At 35.5% G+C, this 19,364-nt stretch overlaps 1 pseudogene; it reads left to right on the top strand.

Moving 5' to 3' along the window:
* Positions 1–16,796: 16,796 nt before the first annotated feature.
* LOC111178267 (heat shock cognate 71 kDa protein pseudogene) lies at positions 16,797–18,835 on the top strand (annotated as a pseudogene).
* Positions 18,836–19,364: the final 529 nt, after the last annotated feature.

Here is a 19,364-nt window from a genome sequence, read left to right on the forward strand (position 1 = left end):
AACTCCAACGTTTCATGTTTCTAGGAAAGTGTAGGATCCATAATAAAGGTCTCGCCCTACATTAATATATAAGCAAGTAAAGAACATGGAAGCTCCATTTGCCTGTAGGTATCAGATGACTCATCCGTAATTTACATCTCGGCCGATGTGTGTTACGGAAGAGAAGACAGTTATTGTATCTGATGTATAACTTATTGCTAGAAATAACCCTGTCAAGATTTGTAGAACTAAACAAATACTGAATAAGGAACCAAAGTTTCATCATGATGAAATGTTTGATGGAGCTGGAAGATCAATAATTGTGTTGTTAATAATTCAGATAAAAGTGTGGGATGTTCAAATGTTGGTCATTAGTGTTCTTACAGTTGAAATACAGCAATGATTTTTCACGTCATTGAACATGTTTAGATTCCAAGTAAGAAAAATTATGACATACATGGTATTTATTTTAAGTACTATTTTTATATTTAGTTTTGTAGGTTTTTCTTCAAAACATTCAACTATTTGTGGTTGGCTTGAGTTAACTGTGAGTGGTGGCATTGGTTGTGGGATTGTAATAAAATTTAGTGGATCATTTTTGGGTTTAATGCATTTTTAAAATTTATTTGGGGAGCATATTTGTGGTATTTGGTTATACTACAGCTATAGCTCCTGAGTGGTATCCTAAGGTCTGAGTTTCTAATAAGACCATTGTAGGGATGTTTCTTTCAGGGATGTTAATGGAGCTTGTAATGGCTCTTTATGTTCTAAAGGATGAAAAAGTAGATACTGTGTTTAAATTTAACAGGATGGGGGGGGATTGAGTAATTTATGATACTGGGGATTCTGGTGACTTTTTGTTTGTTTGTTTGCTTGTTTTAGTGAGGAGGCTTTGGGAATTGCTGTGCAGTATAGCTATGGCACTTGGCTTGTGATTGTTATTGGCTGATCACTGCTTATTGGTGTTATGGTAATTATGTAAGTTACTTGTGGAAACTACAAAGCTACAGTCATCAAGACAGTATGGTACTGGCACAAAAACAGAAGTATAGATCAATGGAACAGGATAGAAAGCCCAGAAATAAACCCACACACCTATGGTCAACTAATCTATGACAAAGGAGGCAAAGATACACAATGGAGAAGAAACAGTCTCTTCAATAAATGGTGCTGGGCAAACTGGACAGTTATATATAAAAGAATGAAATTAGAACACTCCTTAACACCATACACAAACATAAATTCAAAATGGATTAAAGACCTAAATGTAAGACCAGGTACTATAAAAGTCTTAGAGGAAAAACATAAGAAGAACACTCTCTGACATATTCACAACAAGATCCTTTTTGACCTACCTCCTAGAGTAATGAAAATAAAAACACAAATAAACAAATGGGACCTAATTAAACTTAAAAGGTAGTCCACAGCAAAGGAAACCATAAACAAGATTAAAAGACAACCCTCAGAAAGGGAGAAAATATTTACAAATGAAGCAACTAAGGGATTAATCTCCAAAATATACAAACAGCTCATGCAGCTTAACATCAAAAAAACAAACAACCAAATCAAAAACTGGACAGAAGACCTAAATAGACATTTATCCAAAGAAGGCATACAGATGGCCAAGAGGCATATGAAAAGATGCTCAGCATCACTAATTATTAGAGAAATGCAAATCAAAACTACAATGAGGTATCACCTCACACTGGTCAGAATGGCCATCATCAAAAAATCTACAAAAATAAATGCTGGACAGGTTGTGGAGAAAAGGGAACCCTCATGCACTGTTGGTGGGAATGTAAATTGATACAGCCACTATGGAGAACCGTATGGAAGTTCCTTAAAAATCTACAAATAGAACTACCATATGACCCAGCAATCCCACTACTGGGCATATATGCAGAGAAAACCATAATTCAAAATGACACATGCACACCAATGTTCATTGCAGCACTATTTACAATAACTAGGTCATGGAAGCAACTTAAATATCCATAGGCAGATGGTGGATAAAGAAGATGTGGTACATAAATAGAATGGAATATTAGTCAGCCATAAGAAAGGAATGAAATTGGGTCATTTGTAGAGACGTGGATGGACCTAGAGACTGTCTATATTCCACATATATACATTAATATATGATGTTTTTCTCTTTCTAGTCAGAAAAACATATAATATATTAAAGTATATATGTGGAATATAGAAAAATGGTACAGATGAACCTGTTTGCAAGGCAGAAATAGAGACACAAACCTAGAGAACAAACGTATGGGCACCAAGGGGGGAAAAGTGGGGTGGGATGAATTGGGAGAATGGGATTGACATATATACAATTAGTTTTATACACTAAAATGTATTAAATGGATAACTAATGAGAACAAGCTGTATAGCACAGGGAACTCTACTTAGTGCTCTGTGGTGATCTAAATGGGAAGGAAATCCAAAAAAGAGGGGATATATGTATACATATGGCTGATTCACTTTGATGTACAATAGAAACTACCACAAAATTGTAAAACAACTATACCCCAGTAAAAATTAAAACAAATAAACAAAAAAACCTAGAAATAAATACCAAAGTAATTTTGGAAAATTTAGGTGTTTGTGTAAACTTTGAAAAGCATGTTACTAATAACCAAGGTGTCAAAGAAGAAATTGCAAGTGAAATAAGAAATATTTAAAGATGAATAAAATGAAAGCAATGGAAGAAAACTTATGGAATGAGATAGTACTTAAAGAAAATATTGCAGCTGTAAACACCTATATTAAATAAGAAGAAAGATCTCAATACAATAACCTAATCTTTCACCTTAAGGAAGTAGATTAAAAAAGCAACTAAGCCTAAAGCAATCAGAAGGAAAAAATAAAGTAAATTGGCACAGAATTAATGAACTGTAGAATAGAAATGATAAATAAAATCAATAAAAAGAAAAGTTGGCTCAGAAAATATTAAAAATTGGTCAACATTTAGGTAGAATTATCAAGTAACAAGAAAGAAAATCGAAATGATTAAAACCAAGGTGAGATAAAGGATATCACTACTGACTTTATAGAAATCAACACAATTTCAAGGAAATTCAATGAATAAGTGTATGAAAACAAATTAGATAACTTGGATGAAATCAGCTACTGCAATAGAAACTTTGAATAGATTTTAAGCAAGCATTAATTGGTATTTTTTAAAAATCCTGCAAAGAAAAGCCCATGCTCAGGCAGTTTCACTGATGAATTCTAACAAATATTTAAATATGAATTAAAGAGTGACGTTAGCATAATGGTGACATAAAACATTCCTTGTTTTTTTGTCCCCCTTTTTAACAACAAAAATTTGGCTTGCATCCATAAACAAAAGTACCTTTGTAGGTGTTTTGGGATCCAGCACCATACACCAAGAGACCCTGAAGGATGTCTTGCCCACCTGTGCATTGGGTAAGAGGCAGACAGATTTCAGTTCCACCTATGGAACCTACAGGAGACTGAACTAGTTCCTGCCCCCCTCAGCTGAGTTCTGGGAGCACCTGGAGAACACTAACAGGGCAGTAACCTATGGAGGAGTAAGCCTTTCTGGAAGTCTAGGTTTCCCAAAGGAGAAGTTACAACACTCTGCTGGGAAAAAAAGTTTGCATGCATTAGAGTGGGTAAGAGAAACAGTTTGACTTTGCCAGCATCACTTCTTTCCCAAGACAGCACAGCTTAGGGCTAAACAAGATGTCCATTGATTTCTTTCCTGGGGTAAAGGAAGAGAAAATGTGTGAATGCTTGGATTCCCAAGCTGTGCAGGACCCTGCCAAAATGACTCATTTCTTTTTCACAGCATCCAGAGTATGAAACGGGGAGCTCCATGACTGGAGGGATGGAGGAGATGAGGAAAGAGGCAGATAAGTGTCTCAGAAGGCATTAAAAGTACAGGGCTCCTGCTGACTGCAATCTGGAATTCAGAAATTCTGCCTATGAGCTGAGGAGAAAACATCACCCTCAGATATCATCTAACCCAGTGGCACCCCCGGTGCACTGTGTTCCAAACCCAAATATCCCTCACTCCGCATCCAGCTTCCTGTGTGCTCTTGAGGGTTGCAGTGAGAGCAAAAGCTCTCCACAGACAGGAAGCATGCACAGAGAGCAGATCAGGCTCTGCAGGAAAGGGAGAAACCACAAACATGAGCTGTAGTGCCACCTCTGGGAAAAGGAAAGAGAGGGTGTCAGCAACCAGCCTGAAGCATTATGGGATCAAGAGAAGATACACAAGCTTAATTATTCTGCCATAAGAAGGGACAAGAAGTGTAAAACAGGTGTATTCATACAAGTTCTGAGAAAGCCTCAGAATATATAGCAAGACTGATATAAAAGTTATCTCTCCCATGAAACCAGTAAAGATTAGAGAAAGTGACTTATACTTTAAATGTGAAAACAGCAACACAAAACTCCAAGGAACATGAAAAATCAAGGAAACATTATATCGCCTAAAGATCACAAAAATCTGCTAGTAACCAAAAGCAAAGGTATGGAGATCTGATTTACCTGATAGGAATTCAAAATAGGTGTTTAAAGGAAACTCAATGAGGTGTTTAAAGGAAACTCAATGAAGTACAAGAAATCAATGTAAGAAAATTCAACAAAATCATGAAAAACATGACAATAAACATGGCAAACTTAACACAGATAGAAATAGTAAAAAAAAAAAAACCACAGAAATCCTGGGGTTGAATAATTCAGTGACTAAAAATAAGAGAGAAAACTCAAATAAATAAAATCAGAAATGAAAGAGGAGACATTACAACTGATACTACAAAAATATATAGGCTCATAAGAGACTACTATGAACACCAATAAATTGGATAACCTAGAAGAAATGGATACATTCTTAGAAGCATGCAACTCATCAATAGTTACCGTGGCAAATAGAAAATATAAAAAAGATTAATAACAAGTAAGGAGTTTGAATCAATAATCATAAAAATACAAAAGAAAACAACAACAACAGAGGAAGAAAACAATGACCAGGTGGTTTCACTAGTGATTTCTCCACAATATTTAAGAAATAATTAAGGCCAATCCTTCTCAAACTCTTCCAAATACTTGAAGAGGAGGGAACACTACCAAACTCATTATACGAGGCCAGCATTACCCTGACACCAAAGTCAGTTAAGGACACAATTGGAAAAGAAAAATACAGATCAATATCCCTGATGAACATAGATGCAAAAATTCTGAACAAAATATTAGCAAATCAAATTCAACAACACATTAAAAGGATCACATGCCACAATTTAGTGAGATCTATCCTTGGGATACAAGAATGATTCAAACAAACACAAATCAATAAATGTGATATGCCACATTAATAGAATGAAAGATAAAAATTATATGATCATGTTAATTGATGCAGTAAAAGAATTTGAAAATATCAAACATTCTTTCATGATAAAAACTCTCAATAAATTGGGTATAGAAGGAACATACATTGACACAGTAAAGGTCACATAAGGCAAACCCATACCTAACATCATACTCACCAGTGAAAGGTTGAAAGCTTTTCCTTTAAGATGAGGAATAAGACAAAAGTGCTCACTTTCAACACTGTTACTGAACATAGTACTGGAAGTCCTAGCTAGAACATTCAGGCATGATAAACAAATGAAAGTCATTCAATATGGAAAGAAAGAAGTAAAGTCTTTATTAGCAGATGATAAGATCTTATATATAGAAAATCCTAAAGACTCAATCAAAAAACTGTTACAAACTAAACAACAAATTCAGTAAAGTTGTAAAATACAAAATCAACATACAGAAATCAGTTGTTTTTATACATTAAAACCAAAATACCTGAAAATAAATAAAAAATTCCATTCACAATAGCATGGAAAACAATAAACTACTTAGGAATAAATGTAAATAATGAGGTGAAAAATCTGTACACTGAAAACTATAAGGTTCTGATGAAAGAAATTGAAGAAGATACAAACAAATGGAAAGATATCCTTTGTTCTTAGATGGAAAGAACTAGTATTGTTAAAACGACCATACTACTCAAAACCATCTATAGATTTAATGCAATCTCTATTAAAATTCCAGTGGCATTTTCACAGAGACCCAAAATGCAAGAGCAATCCTGAGAAAGAAGAACAAAGTCAGAGGCAGCACAATTCCTGATGTTAAATCACACTACAAACCTATCAAAACAGTATGGTACTGGCATAAAAATAGACACATAGACCAATGGAAAGAATCAAGAGCCCAAGAATAAACCCCCACATTTATGGTCAGCTAATATGGTCAGCTAATATTTGACAAGGGAGCCAAGAATGCTTCTGGGGAAATGATAGAATCTTCCACAAATGGTGTTGAGAAAACTGGATAACCACATGAAGAAGAACGAAATTGGACTCTTATTGTACACCACCAAAAAAATTAACTCAAAATGAATTAAAGACTTAAACATAAGATCTATCATAAAACTGCCAGTAGAAAACACATGGGAGGCTCCCTGATATTGGTCTTAGCAATGATTTTTGGATATGACACCAGAAGAACGAACAACAAATGTAAAAAATCAATAAGTGAGACTACATAAAATTTTAAAAGTTTCTGCACAGAACAAAAAGCAAAAGGAAACAAAACAAAAACAAACAAATGAAAAGTCAACTTAATGAAATGAGAAAAATATTTGCAAACCATAGAGTTGATAAAGGGTTAATACCTGCAATATATAAACTCAGTAAAAAACAATATGATTAAAAAGTGGGCAGAGAGACTGAATAAACATTTTTCCAAGGAAGATATCCAAATGTCCAACAGGTACATGAAAAGATGCTCAATCATTACTAATCATCAGGGAAACACAAATAAAACCATGATGAGATATTACCTCATAACTATTAAAATGACTATCATCAGGAAGACAAGAGATAATAAGTGTTCTTTAGGATATGGAGATAAGGGAACACTGGTACACTATAAGTGGGATTGCAAATTTGTTTAGCTACTATGGAAGCATTACGGAAGTTCAACACAAATTTAAAAATAGAGATACCATGTGATCCAGCAATTCCACTTCTAGATGTATATCCAAAAGAAATGAAAAGAGGACATCAAAGAGATCTGCAGTCCCATGTTTATTGAAATATTATTCATAATTGCCAAGATATGAAAACAACCTAAGCATCCACAAACAGATGAATGGAAAAGAAAAAGTGATAGATTATAATATAATATAATATAATGTAATATATACATATATATTATTTAGCCATAAAAAAGAAGGAAATCCTGCCATTTGCAACAACATATATGTACCTTGAGGGCATTTTGCTACATGAAGTAAATCAGTCAGGAAAAGACAAATACTGCATGATTTCACTTATATGTGGAATCTAAAAAGTCCAATTCAGAAAAAGAGATTAAATAATGGTTACCAGGGGCTGGAATATGGGGAAATGAGGAGACGTTGGTCAATGAGTACATACTTCCAGTTAGAAGGTGAACAATTTCTGAATACCTAATGTACAACATTGTGATTATAGTTACCAATACAGTATTATATACTTGAAAGTTGCTAAGAGAGTAAATCTTAAATGTTCTCACCACAGAAAAGAAATGATAATTATGTGACATAATAGAGGTGTTAACTAACACTACCATTGTAATCATATTGCAATATATAAGTGCATTAGATCATCACACTGTACATCTTAACTTTACACAGCATTATATGTCGATATATATTAATAAAACTGAAAAAAATATGAATTAATTCCAAATATCCACACGGTCTTCCAATATATACAAGAGAATGCAGCTTTTCCCAATTCTTTCTATTAGCATTTACTTCCTCTAATACCATAACCAGAAAATGATAACACAAAAGTATACAGACCGATATCCCTCATGAATTCAGACAGAGCAATTCTCAATAAAATAACAAACTAAATACAGTAACATGTATAAAAAGATTACACAACATATCCGTGAGGGATTTATTCCAGGAATGCAAGGATGGTTTAACATCTAAAAATCCACTAATGTAATACACCTATAGAATGAAGGACAAGATACAAATGATCATCTCAATAGATTCAGAAGAAGAACTGGACAAAATCTGACCTACATTTTTTTTAACATCTTTATTGGAGTATAGTTGTTTTACATTGTTGTGTTAGTTTCTGCTATAGAACAAAGTGAATCAGCTATAAGTATACTTATATCCCCATATCCCTTCCCTCTTGCATCTACCTCCCATCCTCCCAAATCTGACACACTTTTAAGTTAAAACTATTGACAATCTTTGAATAAAAGGGAACTTCCTTAACCTGATGAAATGCATTTATGAAAAAAAATCACAATTAAAATCGTACTGTACGGCTATAGACTGAGAGCTTTCCACTAAGTTCAGAATCAAGACATAGATGTCCACTCCCACCTCTTACATTACATATTTCTTGAGATTATTATTGTCAAAGTAATTAGGTAATGAAAATATATTTTAAAAAACAGTTTTGAAGGGAAGTACATGATCTCAATTTGCAGATTTCTCAATCTTGTACACAGAAATATATAAGGAATCCACTAAAAACTACTATGACTAATAAACAAGTTCAGTAAGATTGCAGAATGCAAGATAAAATTTTACAAAAATTGTTATTCTATATACTAGCAATGAACAATCTAAAAATTAAATTAAAAAAAGAATTACATTTGTGATAGCACCAAAAGAATAAATATTTAGGAATAAATTTAATACAAGAATTACAAGACTTATACACTGAAAATTACAAAATATTGTCGAAAGAAACTAAAGACAACCAAATAAGTATAAAGATATTTCATATTAATTGATTGAAAAATTTAATATTATTAAGACTGCAATACTCCTCAAATTTGTCTGCAGATTCAATGTACTGTTCATGAGAATCCAGGTTGGCTTCCTTACAGTAACTGACAAGCTGCCCCTGAAATTCATGTGAAAACTCAAAGGACTTAAAATAACCAAAATAATCTGTAAAAAGAAGAATAAGTTTGGAAGACCAACACTTACTGGTTTCAAAACTTTTTACAAAGTTATGGTAATCAACAAAATGTGGCCCTGCCATAAGCAAAGGGAATAGAATTGATGAATAGATAAATGGAATAGAATATAATTACATTTATGGTAAATTTATTTTTGACAGAGATTCCATAGCAACCCAATGGGAGAAAATAGTATTTTCAACAAATGGTGCTGGAACTATTGGATATCTACATGCAAAAGAATAAAGTTGTGCCCCTACACTGCACTATATGCAAAACTTAACTCAAAATATGTCATAAACTTAAATGTAATTCCAGAAGTCATAAAACTCTTAAAAGAAAACATAGGAATAAATCTTTGAAATCTTGAATTTGAAATGGTTTCTTTAGGTGTAACACCAAAAATACAAGCAATCTAAAAATAATCAATGCAATTGGACTTTATCAAAATTAAAAAAAAAACTTTTGAGCTTCAAAGAACACCATCAAGAGAGTAAAAAGAGAGCCTACACAATGGGAGATATTATTTTCACATTGTATATCTGATAATAGTCTTGAATACAGTATATGTAAAGAACTGTTACATATTATCATTTAGTAATATAGTACACACTCAACAATAAAAATGCAGATAATCCATTTAAAAATGGGCGAATGATTTGAATAGACTTCTCTCCAAAGGAGATATGCAAATGTCCAATAAGGGCATGAAAGGTGCTGAACATTATTAGTCATCAGGGTACTGCAACTCAAAACTACCAGCATGGGCTTCCCTGGTGGCACAGTGGTTGAGAGTTCGCCTGCTGATGCGGGGGACACGGGTTTGTGCCCCTTACCGGGAGGATCCCATGTGCCGTGGAGCGGCTGGGCCCGTGAGCCATGGCCGCTGAGCCTGCGTGTCCGGAGCCTGTGTTCCGCAGCGGGAGAGGCCACATCGGTGAGAGGCCCGCGTACCACAAAAAAAAAAAAAAAAAACTACCAGCAGATACCATTTACCACACACTAAAATGGCTATAAAGCAAAAGATAGTCAATAACAAGTGTTGATAATGATGTAGGGAAACTGAGCCATAATACAGTGCTGGTAGAAATGTTAAATGGTGAAGACTCTTTGGAAAACAGTTAGGAAGTTCCTCTAAATGTTAAATATAGAGTTACTATATGACTCAGCAATTCTACATCTAGATACACAGAGAAAATAAATGAAAACTCATACCCACAGAAAAGCTTGTGCAAGAGTATTCATAGTAGCATTGTTCCCAATAGCTATAAAGTGGAAACACATCCAATGTCCATCAACTGAAAAATGGATAAACAAATTATTGTTTATGCATACATAGGAATAATATTTCACCATAAAAGGAAGTTATGATACATACTACAACATGGAGAACCTTGAAAGCATTCTAAGTGAAAGAAGTTCATCACAAAAGACCAAGTATTGTATGTTTCTATCTATAGGAAATATTCAGAGTATACAAATACAGAGACAGAAAGTAGATTATTTCTTGCCCAGGCCTGGCAGGGGTGTCTAGGTTAATTGGCAGTAACAGCTTATGGGTACAGGCTTTCTTTTTAGGGTGATGAATATGTTCTAAAATTCAGCTGTGTAGATGGTCACGTAACTGTATGAATATACAAAAAACATTGAATTGTACACTTTAAATGCATGCATTTTGTGGTATATAAACTGTTACCTCTACAAATCTGTTTAAAATACCTGCTATGAGGTTTTCTTTTCATTTTAAAAGGGTTTATCATTTAGTAATATAGTAATGTTAAGGTTTATCTAATCTAATAAGAGCTGTCATTAAGGTTAAAACAATGAACCAAAAGAATGCTTATATTTCCATTTTAGGTAAATTATTTCTGTGCCATAGGCTTATTATTAGGGCTTCATGATCTTGACTGTAGTATACATGCCATATGGTGGTAACTTGTCCTAACTGAGCATTTATTTTTTAGTTGAGTCATTCTTTATGAAGTATTGCTTGATAATGCAATCACAATCCCATAACTAATTGTTAAAAAAAATTAAAACAATCAAAACACAACTTAAAGCTCCAAGGATTCAATATGCTTTCTAGAACAGAAAACAGAATCTTAGGGGTGGAAATAAAAAGTACTTATTAGTTAAAAATAAGTACTTATAAGCACCCTGGTTTGTCCCCTTATGTTTGCAAGATTAAATGTTCATCGACAAGAATATAAAGCAAAGCTATTTATACTCTGAATATTATCTCTGGCCTCCTGAAGTGATTGACTTTAGTCTGTGGGGTGGTTCTGATTCTAAATTGGTAGGAGCAGTGTCTGTATAGTTTTCTATTAGATATAGCCTGCTCCAGTGTACTTTCTGAATCATCAAATAATTCATATAAGATAATTTCCAAAACATTTGGTATATCTCTGTGAAGAAATATTGGGCTGGCCAAAAAGTTCGTTTAGGTTTTTCCATAAGATCTTCAAGTTAGTAAATCTAAAGGCCAAGAGCATATAGACTCATCATTCACATGGAAAGTATCTGTGATATTAAGCTACTGCTGGAAGGATAAAATATTTTGAATAAATTTATATTTAATTTTTTCAATTGGCCTAAACTAAGCTTTGTTAGCTCATTTTGAAGCTGATTGTCCAATGATTCTGAACATCATTTAACCCTTTCTCTTTTGAAAAACTTGGTCTGACATTTTTCTTTACCTCAAAAAAAAAGACGTTAAAATTTTGTCTATAATTGTAAAAATAACACATGCTCATTTAAGTATATTTAAAAAATAGAAAAAGTAGAAAGAGGAAAAGTGTACAGATGTAGTATTATCACTCCCAAAGCAATGATTGTTAAGACTTTGGTTGTATCTGTAAAACACACACATCACAGTAGATATATTAAATAAATGTTAGCACAGCTTTTGGAGAAGGTTAGGTTTGAATTCTACTTCTGCTTGCTCCCTCCCCAATAGTCAGAATAGAAATATTTATTTTCTTACTGTTTTAAAATATTTGCAATTTTCTTATTTAATCAAATTTTACATTGAGTTATAACTCAAAATTTTAGCCACAAATAGTGAAAAATTCAGTCAATCCATTTTTTTTCTTTTTTTTCTTTTGCGGCACGCGGGCCTTTCACTGCTGTGGCCTCTCCCATTGCGGAGCACTGGCTCCGGACGCACAGGCCCAGCGGCCATGGCTCACGGGCCCAGCCGCTCTGCGGCATGTGGGATCTTCCCGGACTGGGGCACGAACCCATGTCCCCTGCATCGGCAGGCAGACTCTCAACCACTGCGCCACCAGGGAAGCCCCTGTCAATCCATTTTTGTTTGTCTGCTTAGCACTGAACAAATTAAACTAATTTTTAAAATTGTTTCGACATTTTTAAACTGAATTCACTGAATCAATCAAGTACTTTTGCATCCCAGTTAGGTTATTTTGTCTAAGGGTTTTAGAAGGTTGAATTATTAGGAATCAATTTCATTCATTCCTTCATAAAGTTATATATAAGAGCTCACTGTGTGGGGAGCAATATAATATATGGTTTTTAATCTGTTAGATACTACTATGAGATGATTTATCAGCTGTATGGTTGTGTACAAGTTTCTTGACCTCCCTTCACTTTATCTCTCTATCTGTAAAATGTAATTAGTTACAATACCCTCTTTCACAGGGTGTTTTTTTTAGAATTAAATTGGATAATACATATAAAGTATGTAGCACAGTTTCTGACACATAGTAAGTGTTCAATAACAGTTTTCTATTATGACCTTAGGTCTACCACTGTGGACAATACAGAGGTATATGACCTGATCCCTACACTTAAAAGCTTATTTTTAGTTGAAGAAGTAACACCCATCAAGATGCTAAAAATATTTTGATAATTAATAAATAATACAAGACAGAAATATCAATACATCTCAATACAAGAGATGCCAGAAAGTAGTATGTAAGTGCCAAATTAGTGGATACATTGAGCTTCAGTGGAGGTTCATGAAATAGATGAAATTTGAGATTTATAAATGAAGAGTAACATCTGAGTCAAAGATCCCCCCAAAATGTATAAGTGTAGAAAAAAGGGTGGTGTCAATGAATTACTCATCCAGACTGGCCTGCCTTTACTTAGGAGTGAATATCTTAGCCAGGCTTAAAAAAAATCTTATAAAAGAACAATCCTGAAAATTGTTAACCACTAACTCCTTTATATGGGAAATCAATAAGATCCTATAAAATTTTTCCTTATGGACTTTGTACTGTTTATAAAATGCATCTTATTCTAGATCTCCTGTGTGTTTGTAGTACAGAAATTAATGTTTTCTAAAATACTCAGCACACAACTGCATGAATATAGTTCTCTTTTTATTTTCTTATTTGGTCTTGATTAATAACACTTCTTGGTTCCTGTATTATCACTTAATACTATTTATGGTTAAATTTATGAAAAATTACACTGTGTGCTTAGGAAGTCGCCTTACCAAAGGTAACTGGAGATTGTTGTAGAAATTATATTACTGGAAATAACTACCAAACGAAATCACCTGGGTTGTGAATTCTTCTTTTTTTTAATAAATTCTGAGATTATGCTGCTTTGTAATATAAGAAAAACTTCAATCTTTAAAAGCTGGCAAAAAATAACAAAAATATATTTTATAAAAAGCATTTTTTGAACATCTGTATTGGAGAATAATTGCTTCACAATGGTATGGTAGTTTCTTCTTTATAACAAAGTGAATCAGCTATACATATACATATATCCCCATATCTCTTCCCTCTTGCATCTCCCTCTCTCCCACCCTCCCTATCCCACCCCTCTAGATGGTCAAAAAGCACTGAGCTGATCTCCCTGTTCTCTGAGGCTGCTTCCCACTAGCTATCTATTTTACATTTGGTAGTGTATATATGTCCATGCCATTCTCTCACTTTGTCCCAGCTTACCTTTCCCCCTCCCCGTGTCCTCAAGTCCATCCTTTAGTGGGTCTGCATCTTTATTCCCATCCTGCCCTTAGGTTCTTCATGACCATCTTAAAAATATATATTTTAAAGAACTTCTTGTGTAGCTAGTTTAATTTCACTTTCTATGTCTATTTTATAGGGTATTCCTATCATACAATATGAGATGCATGGAAGTTATACAATTTAATAGTATCTATCTATCTATCTATCTATCTATCTGTCTATGTGTCATCTACATTCTTACTCTTAAGACAGTGGGGGAAACATTTGTATATAGAGAGTCTTTTTATCTGTGATCCTCAAACCATCAAACTTATTTGGACAGCTTAAAAAGCCAAAGTTGTATGAAAACATGTGATATACCTTAAACCAATCTTGTCAAACATAGGTCTGCATGCTGGTTAATAACTAGGATTTTAGTAGGCCTTGATGAAATGAGAAAAAAAGAGGGACATATTAATTTTATATTTCAATGTATGATTTCTAGCTTCCTTTCTTTTGAAGGACTATCATTTATTCTGAGATTATGTCCTTTCAACTCCTTTTGGTGTTAAAATTGCCTTTCTAACTTCCAGGTCTGCCAAGATGGGAATCCTATTTCTCCCTAGTGCTTCCTCTTGCAAATAAATTCCCTAGTTGTAACAAAACAGAAAAAAGTTATAAGCAGACTCTGAATGATGGGAAGAGAGAGCAGACTGGCTAGGGACATGAGATTTTAGTAATGATGTAGTGGATTTCCTTTTGCCTCCCATATATCCTGAATGGGGAAGTGGAAAGGCCCTCAATTCAAAGTCACCAATGAGCACAGCTGAAGAAAAAAAACTGTTCCCCTTATCCAAAAGACTGGAAAAAGCATAGCCTAACAGAACAGAAAAAATATATAGTACACAACCTAATCCTGACAAATACCGATGGAAAATCTAGCATTCTATAACCCCCCACCTCAAATCAAGGCAGGCTGAATGGAACCTTATCTGCCCACCTCTTCCTTCCTGTAGGAACAGGGTCTGGTGGTTTGTTTCCCCTGACTGGTTGTGGGCAAAGCAAGGATCTGATTTTCATCCCCAGCTTGGTGGAAGCAGACTTCTCTCAGAATCCCCCACCAAATTAATTTTGGCGGGGTTGAGCAGAAAGCTGATCTTCCATCCACCACGTGGTGGCAGAAGGCAGTGCTTCCAACTCCCTTACCATGGTAGTCATGAGGGAATCCAGCAGGGAGCTCGGACGCCACACCAGCCAACAACAACAAGACTTACAGAGGTGAGGCAGGCTAGTTGGCACTCTGCTTTCTCACTCCACCCTGTTTCAGCAGGGTACCAAAGGGAGACGAGTCTTCACCTACATTCAGCAACAATGAAAGTGAATAAAGTGGTTTTAAGAGGGGCTAGTTGGCACTCCATTCCATGCACCCCACTCTGTCAGCAGAGCCTAGTTGGGAGCTGAACCTTCATTACCATCCAGCATCAACAAGGTGGATCAGGCTGCGAGATGTGGGCTAAGTGATATAATTCTTCCACTACTATTATTTCTGGTTTAGGCAGGGGGACAGAGCTTACAACTCACACATTTTCAATGAGATGGTGTGAGTCAGCACTACATATTTTTATAGGGTTGTAACAGTGGAGCACAGCAGGTAACAATTTCTAACCCCTCCCCAGATCTGTGTGCTACACCTAATTAGGATGACTCCCTGCTAAAAAGTTTAAACAAAATCCTAAGTCTCAAGACAAAATACCCAAAATGCCTAGGATACAATAGAAATCATTCATTTTATTAAGAACCAGGACAATCACAACTTGAACAAGAAAAGGCAAGAAATGTCAATACTTACATGACAGATGTTGGAATTATCTGACAAGGATTTTAATTCATCTTTCCAAAAAGGTGTTTTCTGTGAGCAATCAGGAACACATTTGAAACAAATGAAAAAAAAGGAAATTTCAGCAAAGAAATAGAAGATATAAAAATACCAAAGGTAAATTATAAAAATAGAAAATAAGGTAACTGAATTTGAAAAAATCACCAGATGAGATTAATGGTAGATTGGAAATGACAGAGAATAAAATCAGTGAATTTAAGGACAGATCGATAGAATTTACCCAATGTTAATAACAGAGAAAAAACAAAGTGAGAATAAAAAGAGTCTAGAGGACCTATGGGAATACAATGAAAGAGGTAACAGTAATATCATCAGCATCAGAGAATGGAATAAAAATATTCAAAGAACAAATGGCTGAAAACTTCTTTAACTTAGCAAAAATCATAAACATAGAGACCCAAGAAGCTTAGAAAACCCTAAATAGGATAAACTAAAATAAATATATGCCAAGACACATCAGAATTAAATTCTGAAAACCAAAGATAAAAATATATATATCTTGAAATCAACCCGAGAGAAATAATGCATTACCTATATGGAAACACAAATTCTATTGACAACAGATTTCTCAAGTAAAGTCATGAAGGCCAGAAAGAAGTGGCACAATGCTTCTCAAGTACTGAAATAAAAGAATTGTCAACTGTAAATTTTATATCTAGCAAAATATCCTTCAGGAATGAAAGGGAATTTAAAAACAAAATCAAGCAAGGAAAGAAAGAAATAAACAAATAAAAAACTAAACCTACAACTACCTTATGATGCAGCAAATGCATTCTTCAGCGTTTATCTCAGATAAATGAAAGCGTTACACAAATGTTTATAGTAGCTTCATCTGTAGTAGCTCCAAACTGAAAAAATACCAAAATATATTTCAATAGGTGAGTAGTTAAATAAACTGTGGTACATGGTACATCCATACTCAACAATAGATGGGGTTTCTCGCTGAACGCAGCGGCAGCTCTATAGGTTGCTGTTTTCTCCTTCAGTGGACCCGGGCCTGCGCTCCAGCAACCATGTCTAAGGGACCTGCAGTTGGCATTGATCTTGGCACCACCCATTCTTGTGTGAGTGTCTTCCAGCACAGAAATGTGTAAATAATTGCCAATGATCAGGGGAACTGAACTACACCAAGCTATGTCGCCTTTAATGATACTGAACGATTGATCGGTGATGCTGCAAAGAACCAAGTTGCAATGAATCCCACCAACACTTTGATGCCAAACGCCTCATTGGACGAAGATTTAATGATGCTGTTGTCCAGTCTGATATGAAGCATTGGCCCATCATGGTGGTGAATGATGCAGGCAGGCCTAAAGTTCAAGTAGAATACAAGGGAGAGACAAAAAGTTTTTATCCAGAGGAGGTGTCATCCATGGTTTTGACAAAGATGAAGGAAATAGCAGAAGCCTACCTTGGGAAGACTGTTACCAATGCTGTTGTTACAGTACCCGCTTACTTTAATGATTCTCAGGGTCAGGCTACCAAAGATGCTGGAACTATTGCTGGGCTCAATGTACTTAGAATTATCAGTGAGCCAACTGCTGCTGCTATTGCCTATAGCTTAGACAAAAAGGTTGGAGCAGAAAGAAATGTGCTGATCTTTGATATATGTGGTGGCACTTTTGATGTGTCAATCCTCACTATTGAGGATGGAATCTTTGAGGTCAAATCTACAGCTGGAGATACCCACTTAGGTGGAGAAGACTTTGACAACCGGATGGTCAACCATTTTATTGCAGAATTCAAGTGCAAGCACAAGAAGGACATCAGTGAGAACAAGAGGACTGTCCGTCGCCTTCGTACTGCTTCTGAGCGTGCTAAGTGCACTCTCTCTTCCAGCACCCAGGCCAGTATTGAGATTGATTCCCTCTATGAAGGAATTGACTTCTATACCTCAATTACCCATGCCCGATTTGAAGAACTGAACGCTGACCTGTTCAGTGGCACACTGGACCCTGTGGAGAAAGCCCTTCTGGATGCCAAACTAGACAAGTCTCAGATCCATTATATTGTCCTAGTGGGTGGTTCAACCCGCATCCCCAAAATTCAGAAACTTCTACAGGACTTCTTCAATGGGAAAGAACTTAATAAGAGCATCAACCCTGATGAGGCTTTTGCTTATGGTGCAGCTGTCCAGGCAGCCATTTTATCTGGAGTCAAATCTAAAAATATTCAAGACTTGCTGCTGTTGGATGTCACTCCTCTTTCCCTTGGAATTGAAACTGCTGGTGGAGTCATGATTGTCCTCATCAAGCACAACACCACCATTCCCAGCAAGCAGACGCAGATCTTCACAACCTACTCGGACAACCAGCCCGGTGTACTCATTCAGGTTTATGAAGGTGAGTGTGCCATGACCAAGGATAACAACCTGCTTGGCAAGTTTGAAATCACAGGCATACCTCTTGCCCCCCGTGGTGTTCCTCAGATTGAAGTCACTTTTGATATTGATGTCAATGGCATCCTCAATGTCTCTACTGTGGATAAGAGCACAGGAAAAGAGAACAAGATTACCATCACTAATGACAAGGGCCGTTTGAGCAAGGAAGACATTGAACGCATGGTTCAGGAAGCAGAGAAGTATAAAACTGAAGATGAGAAGCAGCGGAATAAGGTGTCTTCAAAGAATTCTCTTGAATCCTATGCTTTCAACATGAAAGCTACTGCTGAGGGTGAGAAACTTCAAGGCAAGATTAATGATGAGGACAAACAGAAGATTCTTGATAAGTGTAATTAAATAATCAACTGGCTTGATAAGAACCAGACTACAGAGAAGGAAGAATTTGAACATCAGCAGAAGGAGCTGGAAAAAGTCTGCAACGCCATCATTACCAAGCTGTACCAGAGTGCAGGAGGCATGCCAGGAGGAATGCCAGGTGGAATGCCCAGGGGCTTCCCTGGTGGTGGAGCTCCTCCGTCTGGTGGTGCCTCCTCTGGGCCCACCATTGAAGAGGTTGATTAAGCCAGCCTAGCATAGGTTTAGCATTGCTCAACACAACATTGAAGGACCCAAATTTGTAGCAAATTCCATGGCAGTTTTAAAGTTGAGCTGCTTAGTAAACTGGGCATTCTTGATACTTGAACATGGAATGTGTGCACAGGGAAAGGAACTAACATTGCACTTTACAAGCACTGTATTGTAAATGGAAAATGCAATGTCTTAAATAAAAATGTATTTAAAATTGGCAAAACAGAACAAAAACAATAGATGGGGACAAGCTATTGATACATACATGAACTTGACTGGATCTTAAAGACATTATGCTGTATGAAAGATCCCAGTGCCAATAGATTACATACTGTATCATTCAATTTATATAACATTTTCAACGTGCAAAAGTGTAGAGCTTGAGAACAGATTAGTGATTTCCTGTTGTTAGAGATGGGGAGGAGGGGTGGCTGCATTTATAAAAGGACAACAGTACAAAAGATCCTTAAAGTGATAGTACTGTTAATACTGTTAATATGGTGGTAGTTACACAAAGTTACACTTGTGATAAAATTCCATAGAATTATACAAACAGAAATGAGAGCACATAAAACTGATGAGCTCTAAATAAAGTCAG

The sequence above is a fragment of the Delphinapterus leucas genome, chromosome X (genome assembly GCF_059928025.1).
Source record: "Delphinapterus leucas isolate spDelLeu-1000000601 "Yukka" chromosome X, BTC_Dleu_Yukka2, whole genome shotgun sequence".
Lineage (NCBI taxonomy): Eukaryota > Metazoa > Chordata > Mammalia > Artiodactyla > Monodontidae > Delphinapterus > Delphinapterus leucas.